Below are 9,474 nucleotides of genomic sequence, written 5' to 3'. Positions count from 1 at the left end.
AGCTTCCCTCCGGCGCATACAGATCATGGTCAGGCTGAAGTGGTGCCAGGATGCAAGCTTCTGAAAAGTCTATCGAAACCATTATAGAATTTAAAAGTCATTTTAATATGCAAAAACAGGACAAATACAGGCACTGAAAATGTTCAGCCTCACATAATAATAAAAACACCCCACATGATTAAACTTAAAGCCATCTCCTCTCCACATCTGAACTAGGTCTAGCTACAGGCTCAGCACTGCAGGGCTGAGAAGGTTTCCTTCTTCTTTTCCATTCCTACTCTTCCATCTTCTGTGTGTTTTCCAGTTGTCGATCCCTAGGACTAGAGATGAAGGTTAGGAAGGAAAGAGACAAGAGAGTCCTCATCGGACCAATATTATCTTAAAATGTTTTTATTAACTGGCTCTGGAGATGGTGAAATTGACTCTCTTTGAGTGATTTGTTCAAAACTTCATGCCACAATCGTTTTGTACCAGTGGTTTCTCTAATGGGGCAAGTGCATGCTATCCCTGCACTGCCTTCCTCTACAAATGCTCCAGGGTGGCTGACTATCTCTGCCTCATTTATGATCAAGGTCACTGTTCACCTAATGCTTCAATGGAAAGGAGCTGATATGATTCTCAAGCCCAACCCACCTCCTGGCCACAGGAAACGTGCTCCTGACCCCAACACTCTATGAATGCATGCATATCCATCATGCTATAGCAGAACCCCATACACACACATACACACACGCACACATACCCTTCCATGAAAACTGCCTGCCAGACCACCTCCAGCCTTCCAGGATGGACATCAAACCACACTCACTGAGTTCCTGCCTGCAGGGGAAACAACCAAGATTGATTGGGTCCCTTTCCCCTTAGTGAAATGGCTTGAAACTCACAGCATGCCACTGTCTTTCTCTAAAAATAATTCACACCAAGCCCTCTCTCCATCTCTACTCTCTCTACCATTTTATGCCCTTGATATGATTGATTCATGTAATCAGCTCTCTGCCATCACCACCACCTACTTTAAATTTCTGCAGTGGGAACTGCCTTACAGCTCATACTGCTGCCTCAGTCGATACATGTACTCTCTGCATCACTTGTGTGTGTATGAGGGAGAGAGGTAGAGACAAAGGGAGGAGAGAAGGGGAGGGGTGTACTCATATGCATGAGTACAGGTGTGCAAGGGCCACAGGTATGTGTGAAGGTCTTAGTACAACCCCTAGTGCCTGTCCTCACCTTCCACCTTGTTTGAGGCAGAGCCTCTTATTGTTCACTGCTTCATGGCTGGCCCATTAACCCTCTGGGATTCTCCTCACATCTCAACATAAGAAAAATGGGATTTCCAATGCTTACTATTTCATCCAGCTTGTCACTCTTTCACAGTCACCCAATGAGCCACTTCCCTAGTCCTTGTAAGTGAGTTTTGACTCCTTTTCATGCTAGCATTCCTTTCTCCAACTCCAAACTTTTGCATTCCTAAGAGAACACACCTCTTTTCAGATATCCACCTCCAACATCTTTGACTAATTCAATCCAACCTTACAATACACTATTTTACCCTTTTACCCATGATGAGTTCAAGGAGCAAGGTATAAGCTAATCACGAAGATTTCCTCATGGTCTGTCATTGGCTCCAGTGGAGGGCATGCCAGCAAGTTGCCTAGTTATATCAAAAGCAAAAGACTTCCTCTCCACTTCACCTGTATGGTATGTAAAAGAAAGTATATCATCTTAGTAGCTGCTAGCTATAGTCATGAGAAAAATATTCTCAGGATAATACCAAGCCATGACTTGGCAGTGGCTGGGACTGACTTAGTCTTGTTGTAAGAAAAAATAAAAATTCTTAGGTCTGTAATCTTGGTGGGTCATACAGAGGTATGTGTGCTCACTGTAAGGGCAGACCAACAGGAATATTGTCCTACTTTTGAACCACCTTTCTTAGGAGGGGTGGTTCTTCCAGTTGCCAGAGAGAAATTGTGGTAACTGACACCAGAGTGGGAACAGAGATATTCAAGGTATCAGGTCAGGGGTCTCAAAGGACTTGGCTATGTTGTGACCACTGAGAGATGAAACACAGATCTTTGGTAATCTGATGGCTGCAAGAAAAAAAAAAATTCTTATTACATTAGCCAATTTGAGACTGAGCTTCTGTCATTAACAACCAAAAGCTAGTGGTGATCTTTTATAGATTCCCTTGATCAAATCATAGACTCTATAACCATTCACTGTTGAAATGACAGTATTTGGTAATGGAAATGTATGTTAATTCACAACATTGTCCTAACATGGGTCATTTGTTTCATCCCTGGAACTAGAGGTAGAGCCAAACAACAGTAATCAAACAGCTCTCCCAATATTTAGGGAGAGAGGAAAGATAAAGACATCCCAGGAAGATAAATTCCTCTCTGAGACAAGAGGCAGAAGCTTTGAAGGTAATCCCTGAAGCCATGGAGTGAATGGAGTGGAGTGGAGTGGTGTGGCGTGGTGCGGCCTGGCCTGAAATGAGTGGCGTGGCATGGAGTGGGGTGAGTGGAGTGGAGTGGCACAGAGTGAGTGAGTGGGGTGAGTGGGTGGCTGGCATGGTGTGGGTGGAGTGACATGGCGTGGAGGGAGGCTGTATTGTGAGCTTCTGGTTGCGTGGGGGGTAACAGCAGCTGAGCAGTTGGTGCTTTGGGGGATAATTGCTTCACACACTGCAGAGGTCCACCAGGCTTGATTATTTCCTTCCCAGAGGTGTTTTGAACCTAAATTTTATTAATTTTGGAACCTAGCATTTTTTTCAAACTCCATAAATGTTTTATAGGAAGATGGCAAATCAGCACATGGCCTTCTGAACTTCATTTTTAATTAAATAGACGTCTTTATGGGAAGTTGCTGTTCCCAGCCAACAAGGCTCTTTAGTTAACCATTTGCTTTAATTCTATCAGATTGGTAAATCCCCTATGTACTCTGGGTACTTGGGGAAGCTCAGGACCTCTTTCAGTATTTGACGTGCTTATTGTGCAGAAATATGACCACGCGAAGCCACCGTGCTCCCAGGTAGCTACAGCGCAGAGGATAAAATCGACAGCACCGCTTGTCTTATGCGTGAGGAGCCAGCAAGAACCTCTGGACGCCGCTGACGCCTCCTCCACCCACCGCCGCCTCAGCGCAGACTTTCATTATCTTGCTGGATTACTGCAAAGCCGCTAGCGCGGAATCTGTTTTAATCTCTTGTCTTTCTCCAGTGCGAGCGTCATGCTGCTTCCACGTACATCTTCCAAGTTCCCCTTGCACATCTGTCTCACTCAAAAGCCTTCAGGGACCCTCCACTGCCAGAAAAATATTGATGGCACTCAGGACCCTAGTGCTCAAGTGCCTTGTCATGTGACCAAAACACATTTCTCAAATTTTTCTCTCATTCTTTCTCTACATGTTATGTATTATTCAATCAACTGAGCATCTTGCCTACCCCACCCAAGACAAACACTCCACTGCCACTGTGCGGAACCTCCGCGATCCTTCTCAGAGGCCTGGCACTTCTGCCCCCTACTTGTCCTTCAAAGAACACCTCAAGGTCAATAGCTCACTCTATTCACACCTATCAGGTACACTCTATGGGCGAGGCTGGGGGAGGGGGGAGGGGAAAGACCAACGAATCTAAGTTCCAAAATTAATTCAAAAAGGTGGTTTACGTTGTTGCTCCCAGAGCTCCCCATCCTCCCAGACCAGGATTTACAAATTGAGGTTTCAAAGAGTTCCTTCCACCGGCTTCTTGAAAATAAACCCAGGCTTCAGTCTGGGATTCTACAGAAAAAAAAAAGCACCTTCTATGATGGTAACTCCTAAACCCTTTCTCACCTAGATAGGAAGAAACAGCCCCCTTCTTTGGAGCTAACGCGTGGAGCTCAAAGGCCCACGTTGGGAACATCCCAGCTCCCGCACGATTTCTGGTCTCCGTAGGGAGCAGCCAGCCTCAGACAGACAACCCCCGCAGCAGAGCCTTCCACGTCTCCACGCGCGGAACTACCCCAGCCCCACTGCCCAGCACACCGGGAAACCCCTCCCCCGCTCTTTCTTGGCCACGCGGGGCCCCTCCCACTTTCTCCCTTTGCCCCGAGCCCCGCCAGCACGGTCTCTGAATGCCCTTAAATAAATACCATGGAATTCCCCCCCTCCGAAAAAAAATGTTTCCACGGTTTTCTAAATTCCAAATCTCAGAGTTATCTGTGCTTTGATGCAATTTTCTTTTACAAGTGTTGCTGAAGTACCTGTTCTGTGGGCCGGGGGCTGGGGGGGTTGAGGGGCTGGTGCCTGGGGAACAAAGCAGGCAGGAGCATCTTCTTTGAGGAATGGGAAGCGAGGCGGAGTCATCCCTCCGCTCAGAAGAGCCGCCCCAGAATTGAAGATTCTGAAAAATTCAGACAAGAATAAATCGTTTTGTTGTTTTATCTTTTTGTGGTCTGGGTTCCCCTGAGGTTGTAAATTTCTTATAAAACTGGCTGGAGAGAGTGCCCTTTATTTTTAAGAGAATTGATAGCTGTGCGACTGGATCACTGGTCCGAGGACAAATTTAAATCCTAATTTCTTCACCAAGGGTCCTACTCAGCCTCACGGAATCTCACATTCAGGCTTATCAAAATATTCATTTGACCTTGAAAGCATTCTTGTTGATGCCATGCTGGTGGAAAACAAATAAAGTATTTGAACAAAATGTTTGCATCAGTGACTCCAAATTGACACCATCCATGTCTGTTGTCTGGGATGAGAAAGCTCTGAGGCTCATTTTATTTAGCGCCTGCAAGGCTCTGTTGTCCTCTGTTCTAAAGGGTGACAAGAAGCATGCTAATTAAAGAACTGACACCCTTCCTTTTCTGCTCGTCTTACTCCCCACAATATCCCTTTCTCTCCCCCAACTGCCTTCCCCATTTCTGCCATCCCCAAAGACGTGCAAATGAAAGAGTTCACAGTTTGTATATGAATAATTTGTGGAGAGATACTGTTCTTTGCATCGACTGTGCTACAGAAAAGTCAAATTGTATGCCCTGTTATGTTAGATGCTGATCTTTTCAACACAAGAAAAAAATCATTTTGATAAAGGTTAATGCCTCCTTAATATTTATACACTTGAATCATATTGAAAGTGCATTTTTAAATTCCCAAATCTTGAATTAACATGACAACCTGCAAAGACTGTGTGGCACCATTTGTGATCCATTAGCACACGCTTTACAATACATTAGCATTAAGTGGGAAAAACTCCATCATGGTGCTGGCAAATCAGTGAGTTTCATCTTTGTCTATTATCTATAACTTTAAGGTTCTGACATGGATGTCCAGAGACAATTCCAAATGATGCTTGCAGATCAGAAATAAATCAATTAATCCAACCACCTGCTAGGTATAATGTGTTACCCTGAGAAACATGCTTACCCAGCAGGCACATAGCATATGTTTGTCTAGTTTTGAGCAGATTTTGAACACCCGACTGCCATAATGGGAATGAATTGTGACATGATCCTGGTAAATTGGGGACAGCATCTGCTGCGCTGCACCTGGCACCAGGTCCTCCTCCCCCAGTTGGTCCACAGATGATGAACGGTCTCTGCCGCTCACATCATTTTGAGATAGTGCGTAGGGAACCCCCACGTGTATTGTCAACAGCTTCTGGAACAGATGGAAATCTAACAGTGTCACAGATTCCATAAGTTTGCTCTTTGCCAATGCTAAACCCTCTGGAATATTTATTTTAATGATTTGTTCTCTTAGGAATCTGAAAGGCAGTCTTTGATGGACAGTGTCCAAAACAGCAATTTGATGGCTGAACTTAGTATGACTCTAACTTCAAATATTTAGATCTTAACTCTTTAAAATATGCCCAAATTGGGCCAGAGAGATGGCTTAGTGGTTAAGGTGCTTGCCTGCAAAGCCTAAGGATTCGAGTTTGATTTTCCACTACCCACATAAGCCAGATACACAAGGTGGTGCATCCAGAGTTCATTTGCAGGGGCTACAGGCCCTGGCACACCCATTCTCTCTCACTTTCTCACTCAAATAAATAAATAAAATTTTTAAAATGCCTAAATCGTTCAAGGCCACCTGAGACTACAGTGAATTCCAGGTCAGCCTGAGCTACAGCAAGGCTGTGTACCTTGGGGGAAAAAAAAGCCCAAATCTGTAAAGACTCTTTGCCATCATAGAATATTTAAAGTTCCCTTAGCATTAAAACTTTTGTGAGGGCCTTGCATAGAAGTCTATGCTTAAAAATATTTCCAAGGATGTTTCTGATTTATTATGAAAGAGAAAAGTGAGGGTGGGTAGGTTTCTCAGTGGGTAGAGTACTTTCTGCACAGGCATGAGGACCTGAGTTTGATCACTAGTACCCACATACTATAAAGCCAACCGTAAAGGTGTTCGCCTGTAAGCCTGGTCCAGAAGTGGGTGGGGACAGGAGAGCCACTGGGGGGTCCCTGTTCATCCAGCGTAATTGAAAAGCAGCAGCTCCAGGTTAGGTGAGAGACTGAGAGACTGCATCAAGGAAATAAATAAAAGAGCACTAGAGGACATCGAACATGTTCTTCTGGCTTCTACATGCATGTTCATGAGATGCTCACATCACACACATGCACATGTGCACACACACATTTTTTAAAAAGAGAAAAAGGGAATGGTCTGAATTTTGACATCCACAAGGCCTCTTCATGTCCATTATTAATCTATGGTTCAACTATCCAAGGCTGTGCTTTAGTTTGACCCACTTTAAAGTATAAACAGATGTACATGTATGTTCCAATTGCTCCTTGTGAAGGTCTTTACAAATCAAAGCCACTATTCCGGTGAGTGTCTGAATGTCTTGTGGTGGCCACTGATGCCTGCACCAAACAACTTACTCTTTTGTCTTGGAGCAGGTAGCTGGATTAGTTGATTTTTTTTCCTGACCTGCAAGTGTCTTTGGACTTCATGTCAGAATCTTAAAGCTTTGCTTCTGGCCTAACCCCAGCCTTGCTGCTTCACCCTCAATCACCATCCAGGAGACTATGAGTTGCTTCTATTCCCATTTTATCCTCTGTATAATAATAATAATATCCTCTGTAATAGTAATAATAATAATAACAATAAACACTGGATTTTAGCTAAATGCATTGTTGTCCACCCACATGCTACATTTTCTATTCTTTCTTAAAGCTTGATATGGCCAAATGACCTCATGTTAATCAAGAAGATAAATGGATTTATGTGGGTGTAGAAGAGAAGAGAGAGGGAGAGAGAAAAGTAGAAGAAAAGGCAAAAGAGGAGAAAAGAGAGGAGAAGAGAAGGGACAAGAGGAAAGAGCTACAAGTTGATTAACACATGCCTGTAACTGTAGCCCTTGGATGGCTGAGGCAGGAGGATCCTGAGTTTGATGCTAGTCTGGCCTGTGCACTAAGTTCTAAGCCAGCCTGAGCTACAGACTGAAATTCTTTGCAATCCAAGGGCAGTGGAGTTCATGGGCTGGAGAGATGGCTTAGTGGTTAAGCGCTTGCCTGTGAAGCCTAAGGACCCAGGTTCAAGGCTAGATTCCCCAGCACCCACCTTAGCCAGATGCACAAGGGGGAGCATGCGTCTGGAGTTCATTTGCAGTGGCTGGAGGCCCTGGCATGCCCATTTTCTCTCTCTCTCTCTCTCTCTCTCTCTCTCTCTCTCTGTGTGTGTGTGTGTGTGTGTGTGTGTGTGTGTGTGTGACTCTCAAATAGATAAATATAAAATGAACAAAATTTAAAAAAAAAAGAACTCAAAGGGTGGAGCCAAGAGCCACAGAGAATCACTGCTGGCACTCCTGCATTAGAACCAGACACCTAGCCCATGCCTGACTTCAGAGCTGTGTGGCCCTCTGGGCTTCTTTTCCACAGGAGTGTCTAGACTTCTTATCCTCTTCCTCAAGTGTATTTGGAACAACTATCTGGAGAATAACTTGTCTGTAGCTTATAGGGCTTTACTTATAAGAAACAGTACTCAGGAATCTAGGCTTAAGGAACACCACCAGAAAAGCACCAGCCATGTCTGGATCCAATTAACATGGGAGTTTCCTGACGTTCAGCAACCCTATAAATGGTTGAGACTTAGAGTTGAGGGGTTATTCTTGAAACAAGGTAAATATATTTTCCAAACATAAAGGTTGACAATAATTTGCAGAGGACAAGATGGAATTTTTTTTTAGTGTGGTTGGAATTGAGCCCAGGGCCTCATACATACATAGCAAGCACCAAGTACTCTACCTACAGCTACAGCCCTGGAATCACTTTATAATATATCCACAAATTATTCCCTCTAAACAATAAAGGAGTATTGAGTAATTTGAGCTTACCACTTCTTAAATTTTGCTGGGCTTGGTAATCATTACTAATGAACAGACTATTGTAGAAGTTGAAGGGTTAATAAGTCACAAAGTGACCTGGCAAGTGGACCTCAGTTGTGGTTCAGAACAGAAAATCTCCCAGAAAGTCTCTGGGCTACAAAATACCTCAAATGTTTTCTCTAATAAGAACATCTGGCGTGCAGAGACCCTTGCCCCAAGACCATAAAGAAGGCAGACTGACATAATGGGCAGAACAACCCAGTTGGTCTGCCTCTTCACCTCTACCCCACCCCCACTTCTCTTTTTCCCACTCTGGCCCCATTAAAAACCAGCTCAGCTGCATCTGAGCTGGCATTCTCTAATCCCGTGGAAAGACTGTCCACCTTTCATTGTTCTTTGCTCTGAATAAAGGACAGTCTGTTGCTATTGAGGCTGGTTTTTTTAATTATGTGTTTATTTATTTGAGAAAGAGAGAGAAAATGGGCACATCAGGGCCTCCATCCACTGCAAACAAACTCCAAATGCATGTGCCACCATAGCATATCTGGCTTCCATGGGTATTGAGGAATCAAACCTGGGTCTTTAGTCTTGAAAGGCAAACACCTTAACCGCTAAGCCATTTCTCCAGCCCCCAAGGTCAGTTTTTCTTTCTTTCATTTTCCTATCGCCTCGGTTGGTCCCAGTCCCAGTCTGGGTCCAACAGAAATGATGTGGTATTTTTCATAAAAGGTGTTATAGTGTTTTTCAAACTGTTGACTTGAAAACTTAAAATTGTATCCATTTATTTGTACAAGGTTATGATGTTAAATGTGTGTGTATTGTGGGGTGGCTAAGGTAACCTCAATTAATAGATGCATTGTCTCACATATATGTCACTTGTTTGTGGTGGCCACTCTCATCTTGCTCTCTCTGTGCTACACCATGAGGATTCTCACATAGCCCTATGGAAGGGTCCGTGTGAGTAAGGGACTAGGGCCCCTTCACACAGAAGAGGGGAAGAGCCTTCTTTGAAGCATACTTCAGGCCCAGTCAAACCTTCAGCTAACTGCAACTCCCGCCAACATCTTCACTTCACTTGTAGCACAGCCTGAGCCAGAGCTGCTCAGCTAACCACTCCCAAATTCTTCCTTACAAAAACTGTGGGGTAATGAAAGTTTGCTGTTTGGAAC

The 9,474-nt window shown here is 44.2% G+C and overlaps 1 non-coding gene across 1 annotated transcript; it reads left to right on the top strand.

The window, feature by feature from the left end:
• Positions 1-1,774: 1,774 nt before the first annotated feature.
• On the top strand, positions 1,775-2,089 carry LOC123460003. Its single transcript, XR_006636725.1, has one exon. It is a non-coding gene; the product is annotated as a small nucleolar RNA U85 (small nucleolar RNA).
• The last annotated feature ends 7,385 nt before the right edge of the window (positions 2,090-9,474 follow it).

This window comes from Jaculus jaculus, chromosome 3 (assembly GCF_020740685.1).
Source record: "Jaculus jaculus isolate mJacJac1 chromosome 3, mJacJac1.mat.Y.cur, whole genome shotgun sequence".
Classification (NCBI taxonomy): domain Eukaryota; kingdom Metazoa; phylum Chordata; class Mammalia; order Rodentia; family Dipodidae; genus Jaculus; species Jaculus jaculus.
This window is presented reverse-complemented; position numbering and strand designations above follow the sequence as displayed.